Source organism: Haematobia irritans, chromosome 1 (assembly GCF_050003625.1).
Source record: "Haematobia irritans isolate KBUSLIRL chromosome 1, ASM5000362v1, whole genome shotgun sequence".
In the NCBI taxonomy this organism is placed as follows: Eukaryota; Metazoa; Arthropoda; class Insecta; order Diptera; family Muscidae; genus Haematobia; species Haematobia irritans.
The window spans coordinates 108,770,506-108,798,151 of NC_134397.1; the positions used below are offsets into that span (position 1 = coordinate 108,770,506).

General features: G+C 31.3%; 3 long non-coding RNA genes across 3 annotated transcripts in view; all 3 read left to right on the forward strand.

Moving 5' to 3' along the window:
- LOC142221641 (uncharacterized) overlaps nucleotides 1-26,553 on the forward strand; it is a 51,826-nt gene extending 25,273 nt beyond the window's left edge. Inside the window, exon 2 of the long non-coding RNA XR_012718167.1 lies at nucleotides 26,079-26,553. This is a non-coding gene — a long non-coding RNA (uncharacterized LOC142221641). The remainder of the gene's footprint in view (nucleotides 1-26,078) is intronic.
- LOC142241212 (uncharacterized) lies at nucleotides 476-973 on the forward strand. Its single transcript, XR_012723531.1, has 2 exons — nucleotides 476-549; nucleotides 605-973. It is a non-coding gene; the product is annotated as an uncharacterized LOC142241212 (long non-coding RNA).
- On the forward strand, nucleotides 20,954-21,849 carry LOC142241218 (uncharacterized). The gene is made up of 2 exons (XR_012723532.1): nucleotides 20,954-21,476; nucleotides 21,545-21,849. It is a non-coding gene; the product is annotated as an uncharacterized LOC142241218 (long non-coding RNA).
- Nucleotides 26,554-27,646: the final 1,093 nt, after the last annotated feature.

Consider the following 27,646-nt stretch of genomic DNA (forward strand, 5'->3'; position numbering starts at 1 on the left):
AAAACTTAACTGAATTAAATTCATATATGGAATGATTTTATTGAACTTTTTCATTCATTTGGACAAATCTTACACATGTGTGGTAAACCTTTTACTTCAAAATTAGAACTTCTTCCCTGTAGGAATTTTCTGAACTCACTCAAAATCAAACTAACTTATTACTAACTAATTTGAGGTGACTTCTAGTTAACTCAATAATTATGCAGCCTTGAGTCAATTGAATATTGTTCAAACTCACTTCTTCTCGATCAGAAATGAGTTACCTTTTTACCCACTCAAAACTGATGCCTCTGTAAGCAAAATAAGTCATAGAAAAAATCATGTAAGTAAACAAACAAATATAAATGTCATTTGGATTTTTTATATACATTTCAGTTTAGCTTTTGATTAAACAAATTTTTTTCCGATAGATTGCGGTAAGTAACACTTAAATGCATAACTAAAATGCAACTTAATAATTGAAATTTTTTATGTAGAATTGGGGTAACATTGAAGGAATAAATGGAAACTCCCAACAAAAATTTTAATGGACCGTTTGATGTTTATTGGGTATGGTAGTAAATCAATTTATTATCTTCTTATATAGATTATTGTTATCTATTAGATGAAATTGTTTGTAATGGAGGTAAAGATCCAGGGAAGCCATTGACAAGCCATTTCAAGCCTTTTTAGAGTTCCTGATGAAGCCCACTTGCAATCAACGTCTACAACAAAATCTCAAAGGAAATGAAAGCGAAAGAAATTAAGGCAAAACTCATACACTGGCCGCTGGCCGATGAATAGGAACCATCGGGCCAATCCGCTACAAAGAACCCGCCGCCGTGGGATCGGACGCTCAAGCCAAGTGCCACGTGACACGCGACATCTTTTCGCTTGCCAAGCTAAACCTACCCGACTCACCACCAGATCAACAACTTAAACGCAGAGTTCCTTAAGTACCAAAAAGCATAAAAATGGATGAAATCACAACAAACTGTTACAACAACAGCAATCAAGCCTTATATTAATAGAACTGATTATCTTAATTGTGTTTGTGATTTTGTATTAGATTTCTGTAAATCTGTGCACAGTGGTCTGTGTCGGTTTTGAAGTTCATGCGTTCGTCAGTGGGAGTATTTATTATATGCAGCATCTCCAATATATATATCCGCTTTGTATTCTCTTCCATCGTCAGTATTTCAACATTTTTGAAATTTGGTATGTGTCCTGTGGTTGTGCAATGTGCTGCAAGTGTCGTTATTTGTTCTAAGGGCTTGTCTTTCATCTTTTGGTCAGATTTGTGGGCAGAAAGTCTTGTTTTTAATTTGGTCATAGTGGTGCCAACATAAGCCATTGGACATGGGTTGTTTTCGTCTCCATCGCATTTTATTTTATATACTACATTGGTGAACTTCTCTCTTATCACTGAGTGCTGCCCGATTCCATGTTAAGCTCAGTGACAAGGGACCTCCTTTTTATTGCCGAGTCCGAACGGCGTTCCACACACTGAAAAAACAGTGAACCCACCAGGAAGAAAACTTTCGGTTAATTTTAGAAAATTTTGAATATTTGTAGAAAATTTTAACTAAACAGTTTTACAAACGTTGGCATCACGTCGATGTCATAAAAATAAGTAAATATTTTTCGACAAATACAAGAAAATTTATTAGACATAACTAAGTTTTTTCACTTGTTAAAGAAAATTTTGTAGTTTGAAGAAAAAACTTGGAGTTCAAAATTGCAAGAATGTCTTTAGTGACATACGAAGTTCACGATGGACGCATTTTTGGTAAAATTTACAAATTTAAAGAAATTCTGAACTATTTTGTGGAAGACACGAATTTAGTTAATCTTTATGCTTCATTTGAGTATATTTTTTTCCTCGGGTTTAGTTAAATTAACTAATGTACACAAAAAAGTATTAGAGTAAAGAAAACTTTCTCCAAACATAATATTTCTATGAACTAAAATAAAGTTAAATTGGCTTTAGTGAAATAGAGACTTCACTTTTTTTAGTGCATTGCAGTGAAACCACTTAGAGAAGCTTTGAAACCCTCAGAAATGTCACCAGCATTACTGAGGTGGGACAATCCACCGCTGAAAAACTTTTTGGTGTTCGGTCGAAGCAGGAATCGAACCCACGACCTTGTGTATGCAAGGCGGGCATGCTAACCATTGCACCACGGTGGCTCCCTAATCAATCAGTTAGACATGAGCTTTGTAAGGAGAAAGTCCATAACTTTGTAAAATGTCAATACAATTAATGTTATATTTTTGTTGCTAACCATTGTAAAAGTTAATACTGTTAAATATTTAAATTATTACAATTTATAGATAATTTCTCGCTGAAGATGATCACCGATGGTGTATCGAAATATCCGAGAAAAGCAACATTTCAATAAAAAAGTAATGAAAAACAACAACATCAGCATTTTTCATTAGTCCATGACCTTAGCCAAACGAACAATCCCAAAATTTATATTAAATATATTTATTAAGCATCAACAGCATCGACTGGCCTTGAAATATTAGTTTATTATTCCACTATTTCCAATTTACATGTAATGTTATCAACTTTAAAACGTATTTTCGTTTGTTATGCTATAAAACTACTTGTGAAATGTAAAGTATTTTCTAAATAACTAGTGCAGTTTACTATAAGATTTTTTTTTGTATGAGAAAATATTTTTTTACGAAAAATGAACTTGAAAGTGGATAGCAATTTCTTACTGACAATCCCTATAGTTAATAATTGTTGGTAAAAAATTACCCAATAAAATACTTTTAGTTCACATGTAATTAAATTTATAGACATTTTCGTCAAAAAAAATGGTAGATAACATTTCATTACAATTTTGCAAATATTAATTTAAACGTTTCATCGTTCATAAACTGGTGTATCTTTACGAATATTATTCTTAGAGTAAATTGTCAGCAGATGCGATGAACTAATGCATAGTACAGAGATCTTTATCGGCATAGTGGAATGTGATTAATGTAAAGATGATGTTACTTGAGTTTTGTTGTGTATACATTTTTTCATTAAGAAAATTAAATTTTTCATTAAAAAAATAAAAACTAAAAACAACTAAAATGTTACAAACATGTATTAAACTAATCTGGTATATGCAACATTTGGTATGACGCAAGCCAATCTCCCATCTTCCTCTTTTATTATCTTTGGTTTTGGCTTTGCTTGGTTTTGTTTGGCATGCTTCAGTTGTATAGTTGGCGTTGGCGTGGGCTGTTGCATCTTTTAATATGTAACAGGGGAATATAAAGGCATGGAAAATTTTGGAATTTTGAGACATATATTGGTGTTTGTTTATTAAACCTTTTAAATGAAAGTTATTAATATTTTATCGGTAGTTTAGAAAAAAGTTATTAAGAATATTTAGGAAAATATGTTGAAATTGAAAGTGTATTGAAATTTTTATTATTCTATGTAAAAAATTAATATTCAATTCCAGACGAATTTGGAAAATTTTTGTTATATCTCAGTGTATAGTTTAGTCATAAATTGGTAAGTATTTTTTTAATATGACTTTCTTTTAAAAAGAATATTTTTTATGTATATTATTATTTGTTAATTAATTTTTTTTTGGAAACCAGTTTAATCTTTTTCTTTGTTGTAAAAGCAATATTTAATTTCAGAGCAACTCCAGATGGATTCGAACAAATTTAAAAAATAGAGAATTGGTAAGTTTTCTTTTAAAAATTGGCTTTATTTCAACTAGAATATTTACGTTTTTGTGACCTTTTTATCATCAAAATTACAGGTTTTTAATACCTTATTTTAATATTTCTTTAATCAAATTTTTTGGAAACCAATGTAATATTTTTAATGTAAAAACAAATATTTAATTTCAGAACAACACCTTAAAAATTTGGACAAATTTTAGTACTCCTTTGCCTGTAATTTAATAGTGAATTGGTAAGGATTCTTTAACTTTCCTGTAACCTTGGCAGTCATCCTTATTTTTTGTACATTAACGTCATCCTTCGTCATTTTGACTACGGCTGATTTCAAGACGCTATAGTTTTCATCGTGAGCGAAAAAGTGAACCAAACTTGAATTTATTTTCTTATTCAATTTGGTTTTAAGTAGTATAAAACAACAATTCATAAAACGGTCGAATTAGTATAACTTAAATTTACCATTTCCCAATAGACTAAATGCATTTTAAATCGAAAATGAAATTACGTGTCGTCTTTTGACGAATGATGACTGTCTAGGGTTATCAAGAATATTTGGTTTTTTATGCATAACTATTTTTTCATTAGATTTTTTGAAAACCTATTTAATAATTTTATTTAATGTAAAAAATAAATATTTAATTTCAGAGTAACCCAAATAAATTTGGACAACTTTTTATATTTCCCCTCAGCGTACAATTTAATAGAGAATTGGTAAGTTTATATTAAAACTTTGGCTTTCTTTCAACTATAATATTTATTTTATTATATCCTTCACATCGATAACAACACAGTTTTAAGAGTTTATATAGAACACTTCATTATTTCTCTAATTGTTTCAGGTACACATTTTATGAGATACGTTTTCCAAAGAAAAGTTGAATTCCTTACACCATTTGATAAAATGCCCCCAAATATGGTAAGTTACAAGATAAAATGAAGAATTAAAAATTATATTTCATTACATGGTGTTAATTTTTAAAAATTTTCATTTTTTTCCAGCAAGATATGTGAACAAATTACCTACGATGAATAAAAAACATTGTATTAAGAACTTTCATCATAAGTTTTTATAAAAAAGTACTTTTGCTTAAAGAAAGTTTAATTTTAATGTATGAAAATTTTCATAATAGTAAAACGGTTTGTTGTTCCTTTAGTTATTTAATTTCTCCATACTGTGGAATGATTGATTTAAAAATAGTTTAGTCGTCGACATTTTAAGGAGACTGTTAACCAATGTTTATTATCGGGTTTCCCACATAATAAGCAAGTAAACCAAAATAATACTGACTTTTTAACTTGGTAGGGGTATATAAATCTTATGGTGTTGTAAAAATGAACTAAACTACAATGTTATGGATGAACTACAATTTAAGAGAATTATAAACTAGACAAGTTGAAAAAATCTTAAGGGCTAAATCATGGTCAATATTACTACAGTTTAGTTCATTTTGCAATGAAAAAGGGTTCACTGTTTTTTCAGTGTAGATAAAAGAAATATAGGAAAATTTTCTATATTCTATTAACCCTGGAAAGTCATCCTTATTTTTTATACACTAACGTCATCCTTCGTCATTTTGACTACGGCTTATTTCAAGACGCTATAATTTACATCGTAAGCAAAAATGAGAACCAAAATTGTGTTTATTTTCTTGTTCAATTTGTTTTTAATTAGTATAAAACAAAAATTCGTAAAATGGTTGAATTAGTATAACTTAAATTTATGATTTCCCAAACGACTAAAATGCATTTTAAATCGAAAATGAAATTACGCGTCGTCATTTTGACGAAGGATGACTGTCCAGGGTTAAGTTTTGAAAGGATTGAATGCTTCTTGGTACGAATGAATAAAATATTTGTCCATGCTAAGTGTTATTCGTATGTATGATAAGCTTTCTATAAACAGAAAAAAAGTGTCTCGTAAATTTAAGAAGATTTTTACAATAATTTATTACAAGCAAGGACGTAGCCAGGATTTTAATTCGGGGGGGGTTCAACTTAAAAAAAAAATATTCATATAATCTCATGTGTAGAAAATTTTATTTATGCATACACTGTTAGAAAAATATGTTTTTAATATGTTCCGATATAAACAAAATGTGTTTCGGGCACAATTTTTAAACACAATATATTTAAGTGCAAACATGTAATGTTCCTAAACTAACACAAAATGTTTGGGACACATATGTTAATATGTTAGAATATATTATGTTTGGGGCATGAATGTTTCATAAAAATAATATGTGTGAATGTAAACATATATAAATTTACAAATTTCGAGTAAACATATATATGTTGTGATACTTTATTCAAAGAGCGCCAGAGAGAGAGAGTTAGTATAGAGAAATAAATAGAGATGGAAACCGGGATGGTTGAATAAAAAGATATCAACATAACACAGCGATAGAATGAAATGAGAGCAATTTCTGTGAAACCGCTTGTATGTTGGTTCGGAAAACTGTTTCATGATAAGGCCATAAATTTTATATGCTTAAGTCTAATTACTATTTAATTTGAATATTAGAATGAGTATTCAGAATAAAGAGAATATACATTCGGAACCAAGAGAATAGACATTTGAAAGAAAAAACAGCATATTTGTATTACAGAAAAAGATGCGAAGAACTCAAAAATTTCGTGGTAGTGAAAATTATGTGAGGGAATGAGCACAATCTTCTTTTGGGAATTCTTCCAAACATATACTATTTTTGGACTCAAAATGCTTCCAAACATATAATACGCTCAGATAAAACAAACATATTAATGTTTCTGCAGTATCCAATAATATATGTGTTTCCTGCAAAATATGTTTGGAACATATGTTAGAGAAGCGATTTTTTTTGAGGGTGTAGGTATGTATACAATATTTTTATAATATTAAATTGAGCCGACGGGCTTGTTGGGCAGCAAATAAATCAATGACTTCTTCAGTCGGCACATTTATTCGGCGATGAACAGACATTAATGCCAATCCTTTGAGTCTACTCTCGCTAGTCGAATTTCTAAGATACGTCTTTAATCTCTTCATTGTTGAAAATGAACGTTCGGATGAGCACGTAGTAACTGCAGGGATGGAAAATGCAGTACTATAGTACTTTTTCAATACTTTTTCACCCCGGTCAGTACCGTAGTACCCCCGCGAATGTTTTAGTACCTTTTGTGTAGACATTTTTGAGTCGATATCAGATTTATTGTACAATAGCTTTGACAAAATATTTTAATATTTTGAGAAAGTCTTTATCAACCTTATTTGCTAATAGCCTTTTACAAATATGGCAAAACAGACATGTTCATGTGGGAAGAAAATCTCGATTTTGTAAAAGACATAGTCAAGAACAGGATTTTATTGAACTTCAAGAATGTTTTAGTCGAAAAAAGAATTTTTTTTTCGATTTTTTATTTCGGTAGAATATGTTGTCAAAATTTTATTTCTATAGAGAATTTTTGCAAAATTTTATTTTTATAGAAAATATTGTCAAAATTTTATTTCAATTGAAAATTTTGTAAAAATTTTATTTCTATAGGAAATTTTTGCAAAATTTTATTTCTATAGAAAAAATTTTGCAAAATTTTTTTCTATAGAATTTTTTTGAAAAATTTTATTTCTATAGAAATTGTTTGCAAAATTTTATTTATATAGAAAATTTTGTAAAAATTTTATTTTCTTTAAAATTCAATCTGTATAAATCTATGGATTTATACTTATTACTTTGTTATGAATATGAATGAACATGAATTTGAATTATACGCTAACCGTTACAGTTTAGAAGTAATTTTATAGTTTGAAAGAAATGAATTTTATAGTTTGAATGTTATTCTTTGAAAAACGAATGTCATGTAAAAGGAAAGTTTTTGTACTAAAAGATAGATATTTTTTTTCCTGGAAAGTTTGACAATAATCTTCCAGTGAAATTTTTGTTGAGATTTTGTACTTTCTTAGGTTAGGTTAGGTTATGTGGCAGCCCGATGTATCAGGCTCACTTAGACTATTCATTCCATTGTGATACCACAGTGGTGAACTTCTCTCTTATCACTGAGTGCTGCCCGATTCCATGTTAAGCTCAATGACAAGGGACCTCCTTTTTATAGCCGAGTCCGAACGGCGTTCCACATTCCAGTGAAACCACTTAGAGAAGCTTTGAAACCCTCAGAAATGTCACCAGCATTACTGAGGTGGGATAATCCACCGCTGAAAAACTTTTTGGTGTTCGGTCGTAGCAGGAATCGAACCCACGACCTTGTGTATGCAAGGCGGGCATGCTAACCATTGCACCACGGTGATTGTACTTTCTTAAAAATTGTATTTTCCATCCCTGAGTAACTGGCAAAGCGATCAAAATTTTTAAAAGAATATGCACGTTTGGAAATATCTCTTTATTGCTTCCATCGCTGAATTAGGCAGGTTCTTTTCGCAGGTATTGCGCCATTTCATTTACACATGTGTGTTTGGCTGTTTCGTTGTTGTTGCTATGGCCAAACAAAGCGAGTCATGTTCACAAAAATAACAAGTAAGGAAAGTCTAAAGTCGGGCGGGCCGACTATATTATACCCTGCACCACTTTGTAGATCTAAATTTCGATACCATATCACATCCGTCAAATGTGTTGGGGGCTATATATAAAGGTTTGTCCCAAATACATACATTTAATTGTAACTCGATCTGGACAGAATTTGATAGACTTCTACAAAATCTATAGACTCAAAATTTAAGTCGGCTAATGCACTAGGGTGGAACACAATGTTAGTAAAAAACAAGTAAGGAAAGTCTAAAGTCGGGCGGGACCGACTATATTATACCCTTCACCACTTTGTAAGTCCACATTTTCGATACCATATCAAATCTGTCCAATGTGTTGGATGCTATATGAATCCATACACATATATTCTGTATATCTGAGCAGATCTGTACAGAGTTCTGCAATACTTATAGATTTTTCATTTAAGTCGGCTAATGCGCTGAGGTGGAACACAATGTTAGTAAAAAAATATAGGAAACATTTAAATATGAACCAATTTTGAGGCAACTTCGCAAAAGTGTATTTATGATTTATCGGTCGATAGATGTGTAATAGAGTAGTAGGAAAATTTGAGTCATTTTGATAAGTTTTCGACTTAGCAGTGGCGATTTGATAAGGAAAATGTAGGTATTTCGGCCAGTTTTGCCAAAATAGCAAAAACATATATTTATATGGAATCTATATCGAAATCTGAACCGATTGCAATCAAATTTCACATGCATTCACGTAAATCGGATAACAACTTTGACCTCTGTGGTCATATGACGGAAAATCGGGCGAAAGATATATATGGGAGCTATATCAAAATCTGAACCGATTTCAACCAAAATAAACACGCATATGCAGAACCTTCATTCTACTGCCTGTGCAAAGTTTCAAGTTCAATTCTACTCCCTCTGCAAAATTTCACGTAAATCAGAGTAGCACTTTTGCCTCTGTGGGCATATTAGACCAAATCGGGCGAATGATATATATGGGAGCTATATCTAAATCTGAACCGACTTCAACTAAATTTTGCACAATTAACGATACTATAAAACGTACTCCTTGTGCAAAATTTCAAGCAACTCAGGGCAAAACTCTGGCTTTTGAGGCCATATAAATCCAAATCGGACGAAAAATATATATGGGAGCTATATCTAAATCGGAACTGATTTTAACCAAATTAAACACACTTAACGATACTATTAAATGTACTTGTTGTGCAAAATTTGAAGCAAATCAGGACAAAACTCTGGCTTTTGGGGCCATATAAGTCCAAATCGGTCGAAAGATATATATGGGAGCTATATCTAAATCTGAACCGATTTCAACTAAATTTGGCACAATTAACGATACCATTAAACGTACTCGTTGTGCAAAATTTGAAGCAAATCAGGGCAAAACTCTCGCTTTTGGGGCCATATAAGTCCAAATCGGACGAAAGATATATATGGGAGCTATATATAAATCTGAACCGATTTAGCTGATATTTGGCAGTTTTTACGGGACTGACAAAACATTCAGATGTACAAAATATGAAGAACGTCGGTTCATAAATACGTGAATAATGATCAAATCGGTGATAACTATATATGACAGCTATATCTAAATCTGAACCGATTTTTTTCCAAAATCAATAGCGATTGTCTTCTACCCGAAGAAAGACGTTATGTCAAATTTGAGGACGATCGGACTTAAACTGCGACCTGTACTTTGTGCACAAAATTACATATACAGACAGACGGACGGACAGACAGACAGACAGACGGACATCGCTAAATCGACTCAGAATTTAATTCTAAGCCGATCGGTATACTAAAAGATGGGTCTATGACAATTATTTCTTGGCGTTACATACAAATGCACAAACTTATTATACCCTGTACCACAGTAGTGGTGAAGGGTATAAATATGGGAAACATTTAAATCAGAAGCAATTTTAAGGAAACTTCGCAAAAGTTTATTTATGATTTATCGCTCGATATATATGTATTAGAAGTTTAGGAAAATTAGAGTCATTTTTACAACTTTTCGACTAAGCAGTGGCGATTTTACAAGGAAAATGTTGGTATTTTGACCATTTTTGTCGAAATCAGAAAAAAATATATGGGAGGTATATATAAATATGAACCGATTTCAATCAAATTTAGCACGCATAAATAGAATGCTATATCTACTCCCTGTGCAAAATTTCAACCAAATTGGGCCAAAACTCTGGCTATTAGAACCATATTAGTCCATATCGGGCGAAAGATATATATGGGAGCTATATCTAAATCTGAACCGATTTCAATCAAATTTTGCACACTTAACTGCACTACTAATTGTACTCCTAGTGCAAACTTTCAACCAAATTGGGCCAAAACTCTGGCTTTAGTCCATATAGGGCGAAAGATATATATGGGAGCTATATCTAAATCTGAACCGATTTCAATCAAATTTTGCACACTTGACTATACTACAAATTGTACTCCTAGTGCAAAATTTCATATATGGGAGCTATATCTAAATCTGAACCGATTTCTTCCAAAATCAATAGGAACATGTGCCAAATTTGAAGGCGATTGGACTTAAATTGCGACCTAGACTTTGATCACAAAAATGTGTTCACAGACAGACGGACGGACGGACAGACGGACAGGGTTATATCGACTCAGGGACCCACCCTGAGCATTATTGCCAAAGACACCATGTGTCGATCTCGTCTCCTTCTTGGTGTTACAAACATATGCACTAACTTATAATACCCTGTTCCACAGTGTGGCGCAGGGTATAAAAAGCAGAAATACATTTTCCAAAAATGAAATTTGTGGTGCGAGAACAAAAACAATTTGTTTTTTTTCGACCGTCGTTTGACGGGCTTTTCAACTAGTATTCTATGATTTGTGTATTCTATGTTTTATAGGTAAGCGTTTTTCAAAATAAAACCTCCAGCTTTTCTTCAACATCTTCGATAAGATTTTTCTATGCAGCTAAAAATATATATATTTATTTATTTATATAAAAATATTCATTCATTTCGGGGGGGGGGTTTGATCCCCCTCATCCCCCCTGCATACGGCCTTGATTACAAGAGTTTTCCAGAATTTTAGTTCATTTTTCGTATCTTCAACGAAAATTAACTACTCGAAAGGAAATTTTACAAATTCTAAGTAGCAATCGTTTAGTTCATGGCCTACAAAATACGATGGATATTTCCTTAAAAAATGCTTAACTGGTAGTTAAAAATTCGTTTGTCATGCTATAAAACTACTTGTGAAATGTAAAGTATTTTCTAAATAATAAGTGCAATTTACTATAAGATTTTTTTTTATAAGAAAATATTTTTTTACGAAAAATTAACTTGAAAGTGGATAGCAATTTCTTACCGACAATTCCTATAGTTAATAATTGTTGGTAAAAAATTACCCAATGAAATATTTTTAGTTCACATGTAATTAAATTTATAGACATTTTCGTCAAAAATGGTAGATATCATTTCATGAAAATTTTGCAAATTTTAAGTTAAACGTTTCATCGTTCATAAACTGGGGTGCCTTTACGAATATTATTCTTAGAGTAAATTGTCAGCAGATGCGATGAACTAATGCATAGTACAGGGATCTTAATCGGCATAGTGGAATGTGATAAATGTAAAGATGATGTTACTTGAGTTTTGTTGTGTATACATAAGCGTGAGGTTGTTTTTATTTTTGTTCATTTGGTGGTTTGTGTGTATGTTTGTTATTCGCGGATGGTTTATTTGGCTGGATGAGGTGTTGTTTTCAATAAAGGCACATGTCTTTTTGTTGTTGTAGGAATGTTTTGGCTTTGTTTGGTTTTGTTTGGCATGCTTCAGTTGTATAGTTGGCGTTGGCGTGGGCTGTTGCATCTTTTAAGTAGGTATGCAACAAGGGAATATAAAGGCATGGAATATTTTGGATTTTTGAGACATATATTGGTGTTTGTTTATTAAACCTTTTAAATGAAACTTATTAATATTTTATCGGTAGTTTAGAAAAAAGTTATTAAGAATATTTAGGAAAATATGTTGAAATTGAAAGTGTATTGAAATTTTTATTATTCTATGTAAAAAAGTTAATATTCAATTCCAGATGAATTTGGAAAATTTTTGTTATATCTCAGCGTATAGTTTATTCATAAATTGGTAAGTATTTTTTTAATATGACTTTCTTTTAAACAGAATATTTTTGATGTATATTATTATTTGTTAATAATTTTTTTTGGAAACGAGTTTAATATTTTTCTTTGTTGTAAAAACAATATTTAGTTTCAGAGCAACTCCAGATGGATTCGAACAAATTTAAAAAATAGAGAATTGGTAAGTTTTTTTTTAAAAATTGGCTTTATTTCAACTAGAATATTTACGTTTTTGTGACCTTTTTATCATCAAAATTCATGTTTTTAATACCTTATTTTAGTATTTCTTTAATCAAATTTTTTGGAAACCAATGTAATATTTTTAATGTAAAAACAACTATTTAATTTCAGAATAACCCCTTAAAAATTTGGACAAACTTTGCCTGTAATTTAATAGTGAATTGGTAAGGATTCTTTAACTTTCTTCTAACCCTCGACAGTCATCCTTAGTTTTTGTACATTAACGTCATCCTTCGTCATTTTGACTACGGCTGATTTCAAGACGCTATAATTTTCATCGTGAGCGAAAAAGTGAACCAAACTTGAATTTATTTTCTTATTCAATTTGGTTTTAAGTAGTATAAAACAAAAATTCATAAAACGGTCGAATTAGTATAACTTAAATGTACCATTTCCCAATAAACTAAAATGCATTTTAAATCGAAAATGAAATTACGTGTCGTCATTTTGACGAATGATGACTGTCTAGGGTTATCAAGAATATTTGGTTTTTTATGCATATTATTATTTTTTTCATTAGATTTTTTGAAAACCTATTTAATAATTTTATTTAATGTAAAAAATAAATATTTAATTTCAGAGTAACCCAAATAAATTTGGACAACTTTTTATATTTCCCCTCAGCGTACAATTTAATAGAGAATTGGTAAGTTTTATATTAAAACTTTGGCTTTCTTTCAACTCTAATTGTTTCAGGTATAAATTTTATGAGATACGTTTTCCAAAGAAAAGTTGAATACCTTACACCATTTGATAAAATGCCCCCAAATATGGTAAGTTACAAGCTAAAATGAAGAAAAATTATATTTCATTACATAGTGTTAATTTTTAAGAATTTTCATTATAGTTTCCATTTTTTCCGGCAAGATATGTGAAAAAATTACCTACGATGAATAAAAAAAGGATAAGTCAAAATGTCCAAACAGCGGGTTCAAATGGACTACTCTCTGTTCCATGTGGCCATAATTTTTATTCACAAAAAACATTGTGTTAAGAACTTTCATCATAAGTTTTTATAATAAAGTACTTTTGCTTAAAGAAAGTTTAATTTTAATGTATAAAAATTTTCACAATAGTAAAACGGTTTGTTGTTCCTTTAATTATTTAATTTCTCTGTACTATGGAATGATTGATTTATTTATAGTTTAGTCGTCGACATTTTAAAGAGACTGCAACCAATTTTTATTATCGTGTTTCCCACAAAATAAGCAAGTAAACCAAAATAATACTGACTTTTTAACTTGATACGGGTATATAAATCTTATGGTGTTTTAAAAATGAACTAAACTACAATGTTATAGATGAACTGAAATTTAAGAGAATTATAAACTAGACAAGTTGAAAAAAATCTTAAGGGCTAAATCATGGTCAATATTACTACAATTTAGTTCATTTTGCAATGGAAAAGGGTTCACTGTTTTTTCAGTGTAATAAAGGAAGTCAGAATTATCATTTTATAAGAAATTTTACTAAATTTGAGGAAACTTGGTTTTAGTTCGGTTTTTGTGTATTTTTACGAATGCTTTGTTATAAGTGAATAAAATTTTCTTGTTCAGTAGTAAATTCTTATATCCCTCGAAGAAAACAGTATTAGTAAAATTTCATGCCTATTCTAGATGATGAACTATTCCTAACTGCTTTCAGTTTAGGATTTTTATACTGAAACAAGTAAATTTTATTATTTCGCACAAAAATTTAACTTTAATGGAAATAAAATGCCTAAACTAAATTGATGAACATTTTTTCCTTCAGTATCGAAGGCACTTTTTTTCTGGGTGTGAAATCAAATCTAAGGATAATTTAAGTATTTTTGACATTTACATTTTATACAGCTATGAGAATGTTTTCGACGTTTATAAATTTTTGACAACAGAAAACCCAAAATATTGCTACTCGGACCATCTCCGCTTATAACATTCTTTTAGAACTTATAGTCTTTCTATACCCTACAACATACACTGATAAAACAGTGAACCCACCAGGAAGAAAACATTTAGTTAATGTTAGAAAATTTTTAATATTTTTAGAAAATTTTAACTAAACAGAATTACAAACGCTGACATCACGCCGATATCACAAAAATTAGTAAATATTTTTCGACAAATTCAAGAAAATTTATTAGACATAATTAATTTTTTTCACTTGTTAAAGAAAAAATTAGAGTTCAAAATTGCAAGAATGTCTTTAGTGACATACGAAGTTCATGATGGACGCATTTGTAGTAAAATTTGCAAATTTAAAGAAATAATGAACTATTTTGTGAGAAGTACGAATTTAGTAAAACTTTTTACTTCATTTGTGTATAACTTTTTCCAATTTTTTAGTTCATTTAACTAACGTACGCAAAAAATTATTAGAGTAAAGGAAACTTTCTCCATATATAATAATTCCATAAACTAAAATAAAGTTAAATTGGCTTTAGTGAAATAGAGAGTTCACTTTTTTATGAGTGTAAAATGGGGGGTATATTAACTTTGTCATTCCGTTTGTAACTCATCGAAATATTGCTCTAAGACCCCATAAAATATATATATATATATATATATTCTGAGTCGTGGTCAAATTTTGAGAATGTCCGTCCATCCGTCTGCTGAAATCACGCTAACTTTTGGTACGTGGTGTTAGTACATGGTCTCTAACAAGCATGCAGGAATTGATACATAGCCCCCATATAAAGCGATCCCCAGATTTGAACTCCGGAGCCTCTTGGAGGAGCAAAATTCATCCGATCCGGTTGAAATTTGTTACGCGATGTTAGTAGTATATGGTCACAACCATGCAAAAATTGGACCATAATTCATAATTGTATATATCCCCCATATAAAGCGACCACCATATTTCAATTCTAGCTCTCTAATTACGGCGCAAAAGTTCATTTCGGTTCGTAATTATTTGTAGACTTACCTACTCACAATTTTTTTTTATTTCAATCACGAAAATCGCGGATTCAATCATTTTTTAATTGAAATGTCTTCAATCACGAAAATGATAGTATCAATCATCCATTTTGATTGAAAACCAACACGATTTTCAATAAAAAATTTAATTAACTTTTGTCACGGAATCAATTGTGTGATTGAGTCAATAAAAAACGTGATTGATTTTTAACATAAAATTCAAACACAGTTTTAATTGAATCAATTAAAATTTTAATTAATTTCGCGACAAAAATCAATCAACTATTTGATTGATTCAATTAAATTATTAATTGATATGGGCAATAAATGTCAATAAAAAAATGTATATATTGCGCCCCCAATATCTTATTTAGTTTTATTTGAAATAACAGAAAATATGCGTTTCTTATAAAAAATCTTCAATATTTTATTTTTCTGAATTATGCTATAGACTAAAGAATTTTGTTTTTGTTATTTGTGTGTTTTATTCTAATATAACTTAGACATACAATTAAGATCAATAACAACTAAAGGGTTAAAAAAATAAACTATATTAATTATTATCTTCCTTATCATATTAACGATGTCAGCATGTTCTAATATTTTGGTGCGCCTGGATTTCCAATAAATCAGCAGTCTGTAATTAGTTTTGCTGAAAGTAAACAGAATAATTCGAATTTAATTTTGTTCAATTAAAAGTTAATTTTGTTAAACATTACCTGCATAGAATGTCAAGTTCCAGGTTGCATATTTATAATCGTTTTTTTGCAGTTGTAGTCTTTTAGCATAAAAAGGTGTATTAAAGAGCTCGGTAATTTAATTTTAGTAACAATTCATTTCCAAACTGTCCACACATTGACATCGCCTATTAAAATTTGAACCAATCAAAGTCAAAAATAATAACAAAACAATGTAATATTTGGTATTATATTGATGATAATTTGCCAATTCTGGAAATAGAAAAAATATAAATGGAAAATACATATTTTTATAATTTTCCGATATTTTTCATATTTTTAAATCCAAAAGAAATAACTTTTTACCATTACATAATTCAGCTCATTAGTTTAATATCAGATATACTGTTCTCTACTTGGGTTCAAACTGAAAAAAAACAGGTAAAACAAAAATGGAATTTAATGCCAACGCTACTTCGCAACTTCAAGGTGAATCTTGGTTTTAAGAAAACTAGGAATGAAAAAATTTTGTAATTTTCAAAGATCAATACGGTACCCATCTTTTGATTGCAAACATATTCTTATATTCATATATATTTAATAAAATTATGGAGTTGATGGGATTGATTGGTCAATTTCACGAAATAAAATTGGTTACTAAAAGAAATGAATAAAAAATATATTATTTTAGTCCGTTTCATGTACACAGGCTTCAATGGAAAAACAGTATTCACATTTCACAATTCCTTACCTTCAATAACCGTAGACCGTTTCCCATTTTTACAATACCACAAAACGCAAACACAGGTAATTTCAAATGCGTTCTGTCATATATTTTTTCACACCTTTAACACGTGGCCATTTGTTGTTGCACACTTTATTTATTTATTTCAACCCTTTGCTATGATTTGTTGTTGCGTTCAAAATATTTATGCACACATTTTGAATGCAGCAGACAGAATGTCGCCAATCATGTTTTTCAATTTACGCGAAAAACAAAAACCCCACCGGTCGTTACGAGTTACTTCAACATCATACATTGTTGAATAAATACCCATTCGCTTGTTCTCTTTTCGGAGAAAAGGTGGCAAAACTAAACACAGACAGACGTATTATTTATTCGCGGAAAATAAAAAAATAAAAATTCTTATAATATTTGGAGATTTTAATATTACCAACAGTCCCAGGCATTTCTACTGCAGAAGCTGCAAAGAATACGGACAGACGGACGGACGGACAGACGGACGGACGGACGGACATGCTTAGATCGATTCAGAATTTCACCACGACCCAGAATATATATACTTTATGGGGTCTTAGAGCAATATTTCGATGTGTTACAAACGGAATGACAAAGTTAATATACCCCCATCCTATGGTGGAGGGTATAAAAATGTACCTGATTTTTGTTATGCATTTTGATATATGGTATCATTTATTTCTATTTGCTGTTACATGATGACTGCGTTGGTACATTTGATGGGCACGAAGTAAATATGGAATGATTACTTATTGTTGAAATTGAACCAAAATGGAGTATGTAAAAATATGCGAAGTTAGCTTGCACGACATTATAAATACAAATAAACAATGAATTAATTTATAAATAAATAAAAACAAATAAATAATGTTATTTTTGTGTTTTCTTTTCTCAAGTGGCGTCCTTTTTTCGACCAAGAAAAATTTTTTTCATAAAAATCAAAACATTTTAGGTTGTGACCATGTTCTTTTAACTAGAAGAAAAACATTTTTGACGAATAACATAACATTTTAGATCGTGACCATTGTCTTTTAATGGAAACAAAATTCTTTTTATCAATATAATAACATTTTAGATGAGGACAATTGTATTTTTCTTAGAACCATGTTCACTGAGCCAACATGGTTGCAGGTTAAAATGTTACATGGTCGCCGCAAAAATAGCTGCTATCATATTATTTTGCTCTTCGAATATGATTGTGGCAATCATGTTTCTTCTCTGCGTGTACGTACCGTGCATAAGTCCATATCGATTCGTAATTATTTGTAGACTTACCTATGCATAACTTTTTTGTCTAATATATACCACGTATGGACTAATTCACAATTTAGAAAACGATGTTAAGAAGTTTTACGATACCACAACCCAAGTAATTCGATTGTGGATGACAGTCTTTCGTAGAAGTTTTTACGCAATCCATGCACCCTCAAAAAAAATCGCTTCTTTAACATATGTTCCAAACATATTTTGCAGGAAGCACATAATATGTTTGTTTTATGTGAACATATTATATGTTTGGAAGCATTTTGAGCCCAAAAATATTATATGCTTGGAAGAATTTTTCCCAAAGACGATTGTGCTCATTCCCTAACATACTCGTTATTTTCACTTCCACGAAATATTTTAATTCTTCGCACCTTTTTTTGTAATACAAATAATGTTGAAGAAATTATTCACTTTTTTATTTTTTTTTTTTAAATGTTATCTTTCGCCTGCACGGAGAATCGAACCGAATACCATACAGTTTGTAAGCCAACACACTATCCACTGGGCTACGTAGCTGTCATGGTCACCAGCAGATAATTATCGTTATAAGTTACATTTATATAGCATAGTTTGCAGCGCCCACGAGCCCATGCAAACATAACATTATTTAACAGAAACATACCTTTGTTTGCCACGTGGAGCAGTGGTTAGCATGTCTGCCTTGCATGCAAAGGGTCGTGGGTTCAATCCCTGCTCCGACCGAACACTTTTTTTTAATTTACACATTTATATTTATACTATATTAAATTTTTATAATGAAACTTCGAAATGTGGGTTATTAAAGATTTATAGTCATTAACAGTGTTTGATATAAACGAAATTGACTGATTTTTGGATAAAATATTATTTTTTTATTGCAAAAATAACAATTTTGTAACAAAAAACTGTTTTTGGTACAAAACTTTAAAATTTGGAAGGAATTCAAAAACTCTAACAAAAGAAGAACGTGGAGTCGGGTATAAACATACATAAATAATTTTATAATATAAACATAAATTTATTCAGGCGTGACCAGTTTTTTACTAGCATTTAACACCATCGCTCTAAAATGCCTTTTATTTTTCTTTAATAATTCATTTTAAAGAAAATAAACTTTTTAAATTGTTTTAGCTGCAAAACTCGAACTTAATGCCCGCTTTTATATTTGAAGGTGTCCGTCAACTCCTCTTGGACTACTTATTAATAAAGAGGAACTAAACTTTGTTTTTATACATTTTACTGTGTAATTTTTCACTATTTCCTCCTTATTTCATTTTACTGTCCCAACTCTAAAAAGAGTATAGTGCCCTTTCGTTATTTTTATGAAGACCCCTGATTTCTTTTAACGAACCAAGAAAAAAATTGTGCCCATAATGCCAAAATGATAAACAAAACACATGTCCACACATACATATTCTCTTGGTTCCGAATGTCCATTCTCTTTATTCAAATTAAATAATATTTAGACTTAAGCATATCAAATTTTTGGCCTTATCATAAAACAGTTTTCCGAAACAACATACCAGCGGCTTCACAGAAATTGTTCTCTTTTAATTCTTTCGCTGTGTTATGTTGATAAATATCTTTCGTCAACTCTCCCGGTTTCCATTTCTTTCTCTTACTCTCTCTGTCGCTTTGGATAAAATATCACAACATATGTATGTTTAGTCGAAATTTGTAAATTTATATATGTTTGCATTCACACATATGATTTTTATGAAACATTTATGCCCCAAACATAATATATTCTAACATATTAACATGTTTGCACTTAAATATATTGTGTTTTAAAATTGTGCCCGAAACACATTTTGTTTATATCGGAACATATGAAAAACATATTTTTCTAAGAGTGCAGTAATCATTCTAAGAGTTATGCTGAGCCTTTCTCAGTTCTCGCTTGTATCCTCTCAGATTCTTCTTGTAAGCGTTCCAATCCTCAGAAACTCTGGTGGACTTTGCATTGTTAAATAGCTTCCTGCAGGATTTCCTCATATTACTTAACTCCGTAGACCACCATGGTGGTCGATTTTTCCTCCTTGGCTTCCCTCTAGGGCATGCAGCTTTCAGTGAGATGTTGAAGGCCTATTTTAGTTAAAATTTTCTTAAATAAACCTACATATTCTTTTATATTTTTTTTTTGGGTGTAAGTCTGTATTTGCCCGGATATTTTATTTTGTATTACATTAACTCATTACAGCTAAAAAATGTTTTTTAATCGTATACCATAGTTTCTGAGAATATTGGAATGCTACACACGAAGAAAAATTACTTTCCTCCGGAACGAAACCTTTGACAAACGAAATTTTTCTTTGGTACAAAGTATTTTCTTTAATTTATGACAAACGTTACGACGATTAATGATAACCGTCTTTCTTCGATTTTAAGGAATTGTTTTTAGTGTCAAAAGGAAAATTCGTTTGTCTAAAATCTCGTTGCTAAGAAAAGAAAATTCTTCTTTCAGTGTAGGTATCCAAAAATAACTAATTTTGATTCTTGAAAACCCATGTCTGAGATTTTCTAACCAAACTTTCTTTGAGTTGTGTAAATTATTTCAAATAAATTGGAAGCAAAAAGAGTAGATAACAAAAAAAAATAATTTATGGCTATCTTGTTGGCAAAGAGTGAATTTAGTGCCCCAATTTAAAATTTCAAATCGAAAAGCGTATGCTTCGCTCACATGATAAGAGCTTTATGTCAATATTGGCTAAATTAAATAATAAATATAAAGTCACACACGTAGCATTAGATAAAAAATAAATACTGGTGTGTTGGCGATGCTAAGTGCCGACAAAACTGAGGGTAGTAACTATGGCTGGTAAGATTCCACGGAAATAATCGACAAAAATGGTTTCAAAAATGAATAGGTAAAACATTGAGACAGTTACTATGAAAAACAACCTGCTAAGGTCCAAAGAATTCTGTCTCAATTCTATTAATTTTGGAATGATCCTTTTTTACAAAATATTTTTACAAATAAAGAGCAGCTGTAACGGCAAAACATACACAATTCACTCATGAATCACGTGAGTCGTGAGCAAAATGCATATCAACTCTTGCGAATCCGCGTTAATGGGACTAAAACAAATATGCCGTACGGAGCGTGCGTGAGAAATAAAATCAGTTCGCGAATGAAATTTCTGCAAAAGCACGTTCACGAAAAAATTGAAGATTTAATTCTGACAAATTTAGTCTAACGCTCTCTTATTCGTATATGTTAAAATGCAAAATTGTTTTATCTGAAGGCCCTCTATTCTCAACGTACGACTGTTTAGTTTGGTTAGTGGCCTTGCGGAGTTACTTGATTTTTTTCGCAAATGAACTTGTTTTATGCTTGGAGCTGGTTGGTATTAATCTGGATAACGCTTACTTTTAACAGTTACGTGTCACTAAGCCGTTGCTCTTTTGCAGGAAACGTTTCCAAGCTGGGCAATCATAATAAGCCACCAAGATATTGCGGCTTTAAAACCTTCCTTTCGGACCATGCGAAAGAATGCTATCAACCGAGCGTCGAATCACAGTCTCAGCGATAGAATTCACATGAATATATTTGGTTGAAATTGCTTTTCATTATCAACTTCATCCTTTTCGCTTTATTATGAAATAAACATCCGAAGACTTATCTCAAGACATTAAATTCTTCTTCGAATACGAAAATACTAGCTCTTATTGGAAAATACTTTACAAAAATATAGAGTCCTTTTACAAGATCTTCATCAATTTGCGTTTTTCTGCGGCTGTTTTTGCACGGGAAATAAAATTAGGCTTTTGTAGAACAGCCATATATCGACTACCGAAGACATTGGCATGTTAGATTTGTGGTTCGGGACAAATATTTATGTAAGCCACATATTCATTGAAGTTAAGCGAATACAAATTCCGGGGTCCATTTAATTAAAAAAATTTTTAAACTAAAATGAAAATTACCAAAAAGGGTGGCTTGTTCACAAATTTTACTGCATAATCAAAAAATACTAATTGTTTTTAATGTTTGATGTTATTTAGTGTGTACCATTTTACTATTGTCAATTTTATTTGGATCAACAGAAAATTTCAGCAAACTACTGACTTTTCTGCAGTATGTCTGCTGTTCAAAATATCAGATTATTTGCTGTTTTTGCAAAAAAACTGTTAAACAGCAGCATTTTGTTTGCTTAAAAACTGCAGACAGCGTTTGCTATTAACAACAGACTTTTTTCTATGAGTGTATTAATAAATTGGTGCCTCATTTAGTATGAACGACTCTTAGATCAGTGTCGACTGTGCGATGTGTTTTTCATCTGCAATAAGATAAGAAATTTAACTAATTTGGATTATTTTTCAGGATCCCGAAAATCCCGGGATTCGGGATAAATCCCGTCCCGAAAATCCTGGGATTTCGGCATAAATCCCGAATGACAGCCCTAATTCTTACTCATATGTTAACTGAAATTAATTTAGGCCAAACTATATTTTATTTTTGAATTTTACCTTTACTCATTCCCGGTTGGTAAATGTTTCGTGAGTCGTGCGTGAGTACTGGTTTTCATTTCGTGAATGTGCGTGAGTGGCTACCACACGTATCGTGCGTGAATAAACATTTTGCGTCGTGAATGTGTGTGAAATGCCACCTCTACTCTATTGTTACATGTGCTGTGTGGCATATGGCAACATCTTGTTGAAATCACATGTCATGCAACTGTAGCATTTTGGCCAAATAAATAAATAACATAAATAAATAACATCACGTTATTATCACGTTAGGGCTCACCATTTACAATTACGTTACGATTCGCATCATTTTTAAAGAAGTACCGTTCATTGGCGGTTTATGGACTGGTAGCACATAAACCGCACCAAATTGTGACATTTTCTGGATGCAAAGCTACCTAACTTTTGCAATGCTTCTGTCTGATCTTCACTCCAAAATCGACAATTCTGCTTATTTACGTACCCATTGAACCAAAAATGAGCTCTGTCGCAAATAATTGAGCCTTTATGACGCGCTGAAGTCAAATTTTGGGATCCATCTATAAATGGGGCTATATGAGTGAACACTCAAGAAATTTTAACACTATTTTTCGAGCCCATTCTCCAAAAATTCTGCGTTCGCCTTCAATTCTTGAACCACCTGTAGTTTGAAAAGCTTTACATCTAAATCGTTCCGCAAATTTTTGCACAATGTTGAGTAACAAAGGCCCAATTGCTGCGAACGGTGCAAGTTTGTGGGTCCCTAGTGGGTCCACGGGCTGACATTTAGGCGTTAACATTTGGTCACCTCGGGTATATGAAATTTATTTTAGCTGTCAAATCCGAAATTGTGTACCGATCTCGATGATTAAGATGAAATGACCTGTTTTTGAGCGGATCCTTGTTTTTTTTTCTTAACTGCATTCCCTAGAAAATTCTAAGCATTTTATTCAAAATATTTCCAATTAAAATTTTGATTGAATTTTCATATACAATTGAAAATTTAATTGAATCAACAAAATTTTAATTAAAACAAAAATAAATCACAAAAATTAATATTGACTTTGGTTGGTGATTGAGGGCATTTTAATTAAAAATTAATTGGATCAATTCATTTCTTGATTGAATCCAAAAACACTGTAAGGGCTTTACAGTAAAATTTCAAGAAATACCGAATTTTGACCAATTTTTCTAGACTACAGCCAATTTTTTTACTTGTTTCTTATACAACACGTTTTAAGCTTTTATCGGCCAATTTGGTCAAAAAATAATTTTTTTAATTCTCACTTGGGAGAGCACCGATTACTAAGCAGATCCCGTCAGAGACGCCAGAGTATGTCCCCCCGTCTATGTCCCCATTTTGGGGATTTTTGATACGAATTTTAGGAATATCTCCCAGAATAAACTCAATAAAAATCATAATGGTTCATAATAAATTCAAAAGTTATAAAAGTTTCAATTCATATGTTTGATTCCCAAGAAAAAAATTAAAACATTGTTCCTTGCCCCAAAGGGTTTCCATTTTCGTAGAAAACACAAAGAAATTATATTGATATCTTTATCCGTTGCAGAATTAGTTCCAAAAAACGATTTGAAACCACTCTGCGATGATTGATGGTCATCATTAATACTGGCCAATACAGCTGCGATATATTCTTCAGTTCGCAATCTACGTAAGCGTGTTGGTAGTTTAAGGTCCAACATGTTAAATTTGATTTGAAATTTGGTCACAATAGCTAGAACAACCGCTTTAGTGGGTCAATTGAACTTTCTTAACAGAACACGCATTTTGATAATAAAATTCTTTAAATTCGTTTGAAAGACGATTCATGGTATAATTAAACCGCAAACGAGACTGAAGATACTGACAGTGGAAGAAAACACGAAACGTGCATCAGTTGTTTAAACCAGTGTTGCCAAAAAGATAATAGCTAAATAATCACCCTTTAATTTACCATTACCAGACAGGGGCATCGGATTAAAGCTGTTTCCAGGGCGCTCACGAATTCAAATCTGAGAATTGATTTATATGATACGATGTAATTATGAACTGATATAAATCAAAATTTGTCATGGTTTTTACAGTGTATATATATGAACATAACGTATCGAATTTTAACCGGATTGGATCCTCCATAAGGCTCAAGACTCAATTCTTCGAATCGGTTTATATGGGAGCTATATAATTGTGAACCGATATGGAACAATTGTTGCAAGTGTGTTAGTCGATGGATACAGACATTTCTTATCTCATCTCAAGTTGGATGAACATTAAAGTCGCAGGAGGCTCAAGCATCCAATGACGGCGAGTATAAAAATTGAAATTGAAGAAACGACTCATAACAAAACAGAAGAAAGAATTAAGGGATATCACGCTCATAATAAAAACAAATCAAGCCTAAATGCATTTGGATAAGGAAAGCGACATTTTTTGTACCGGCAAATCCAGACCAAATTCTACTATAAAAAATTGGGAGGTCGGGAGTTAATTGATATCTGTCTTGGTGAATGACGAAAAGATAGCCAACGATTTTGTTTTGCTATTAACGGTTTCGAATATCGGAACATGGGTTAGGACTGTTTGATAACACTAGTTTACACTGAAAATGTACACTTGATGATAGTGGACTTTTCTTATGCATTTTGATCTGCTCCAAAAAAAAGTTGTATAACTTTGTAATTTTTCGGTCATTTTTCTTCTATTTGGTCTTATTACTTACGTTAGAGTATCATCTATACGACCATGGAGAGAAAAAAATTTTCTTTTTAATGTTTTATACTTATACGGAAAAGGTCCATTCTAATATACGATTTTTTTGAAAATTTGGCTTTTCGCGTCGATATTTTTTGAACCACTTAACTTATCACAGATCCAATTATAAACGATTATTCGTCATCTTAATACATTTTATTTAAGTACGAACAACGATATAATCGGACATTTCTAACTCGAGATAAAATTTGTTTAGTGAAAAAAGAGCGAACAACTAAAAATAACGGGATATCTCAAAAACTGTTCCATAAAAATAAAAATTTTAAAACAATTTTTCGAATTCAGTAGATCAAAATACATAAGAAAAATTTTCTCTCATCAAGTGTACATGAAATTTTTTTAAACTAGTGTAATTGGTTGATAGTTTTCCTGCTCCAATTGGGGGTTTTGATAGTTTAGTGTAACTTCCGAATAGAAAGAGTTAGACAAAGGGTTGTAACGTGAAGAAATATTGATATATTTTAAACCCTTTATTTAACAATTATTTATCAGGTTGCTGGAATACCTAAGTTTTTGGATTATAGACAGCAGTAAGTTTACTGAAAAATAGCTGCTAAAACATTAACTTTTTGCTGCTATCACCGACCTTTTCTTTTGAGTGTAAGAAACGATTATCTTGTTATTGTAAATGCAATATTCATTTTGCTTAAGTAGATAAATCTAACAAATTGGGTAGAAACGTTTGCCAAACATAATTTAATATTTACTTATTCTCTATTTCAGCACTTGAGAACGGCATTGAGATTCCGACTTAGAGACTTCTTACACCACAACAAGTCGGTCGGAGTTGAACTATGCAGAGACAACACATCAGAAGCAGGAGCTGGCGTAGAATAACACACAAATTTGTTAGAACTTCGACCAGATGTTACCGCTTTCGGACTTAGATCAAAACTTCTCTCAGCAGAAAAAACTAGTTCCAAATACACTGTAAAAAATCATGCCCGGTTCCAAAGATTTTGTCTTTACACTAACGATTTGGTATTGATTCCGAGCCAAAGATGAGGAGAATTGATACTAGGAAAGAAATTTTAATGTATTCGTATTTCCTGTTTTTTTCTTCATTTGCTATCAGAGTCCATTAAAAACTTCTAACGGCAAATTAAATTTCAAAATTCGGGTTCGATTTCGAGTAGAAAATATGTTATTTCAAGTCAAAACCGTCTTTAAAATAAAGTGCTGAAAGACACCTTCTATTTTTGAATGCTTTTTAGCTTTGTAGTTAAGATACAAAATGTCCACAAATTTAAAGACTTCATTAGTTTTCAAGATTTTTTCAGAATTATTAAAGTCAAGTTGACTTAGTAAAACAAAAGTTTTTTTTTTCTTCAGAGAAATGCGTTTTCTGTGCTAAACAAAATTCACATTCGTATTTTAAGGACAAGAAATGTTTGGTCTAACGACTATTTTTTCAGTGTAAAATCTGGCAACTGCAATCCTATCTCCAATCAATGGTAACATGATACACATCATCATCCACCAAACCTATTCGACCAAGGCCGTATTCAGGGGGGGGATGAGGGGGATCAAACCCCCCCCCCCCGAAATGAATGAATATTTTTATATAAATAAATATATATTTTTAGCTGCATAGAAAAATCTTATCGAAGATGTTGAAGGAAAGCTGAAGGTTTTATTTTGAAGACGCTTACCTATAAAACTTGCACAAATCCTAGAATACTAGTTGAAAAGTCCGTCAAACGACGGTCGAAAAAAACAAATTGTTTTTGTTCTCGCACCACAAATTTCATTTTTGGAAAATGTATTTCTGCTTTTTATGTGTGTTTGTTGTTCTTTTTGTGAACATGACTCGCTTTGTTTGGCCATATCAACAACAAGGAAACAGCCAAACACACATGTGTAAATGAAATGGCGCAAAACCTGCGAAAAGAACCTGCCTAATTCAGCGATGGAAGCATAAACCTTATAATACATAGATGAGCCATGGGTGTCAAACTAGGTTTGACAGTTCCGAAAATTAAGAATAAACGAGAAAAATAAGAGCACGCGTACAATCTCTTTGGTTTTCCTTTTTGTAGTTTGCCAATTTTACAAAAAATTAGGCCGTTTATGATGCACCAGAGTATTTATAAATAAATTAATATATTAAAAGTTCATATTTGAACAAAAAATTGTGACCAAAACCGCAAAAATACGAAATTTAATTTTGAGCAGCATTGCTCTTTACGAACAACACAAAAGCAAATTCACGAAAATTAATGTTTGGGACTGACTCTTTACGAAAAAATCAAGACGAAATGTCAGAAAATTCATTTTTGGAACTGACACAT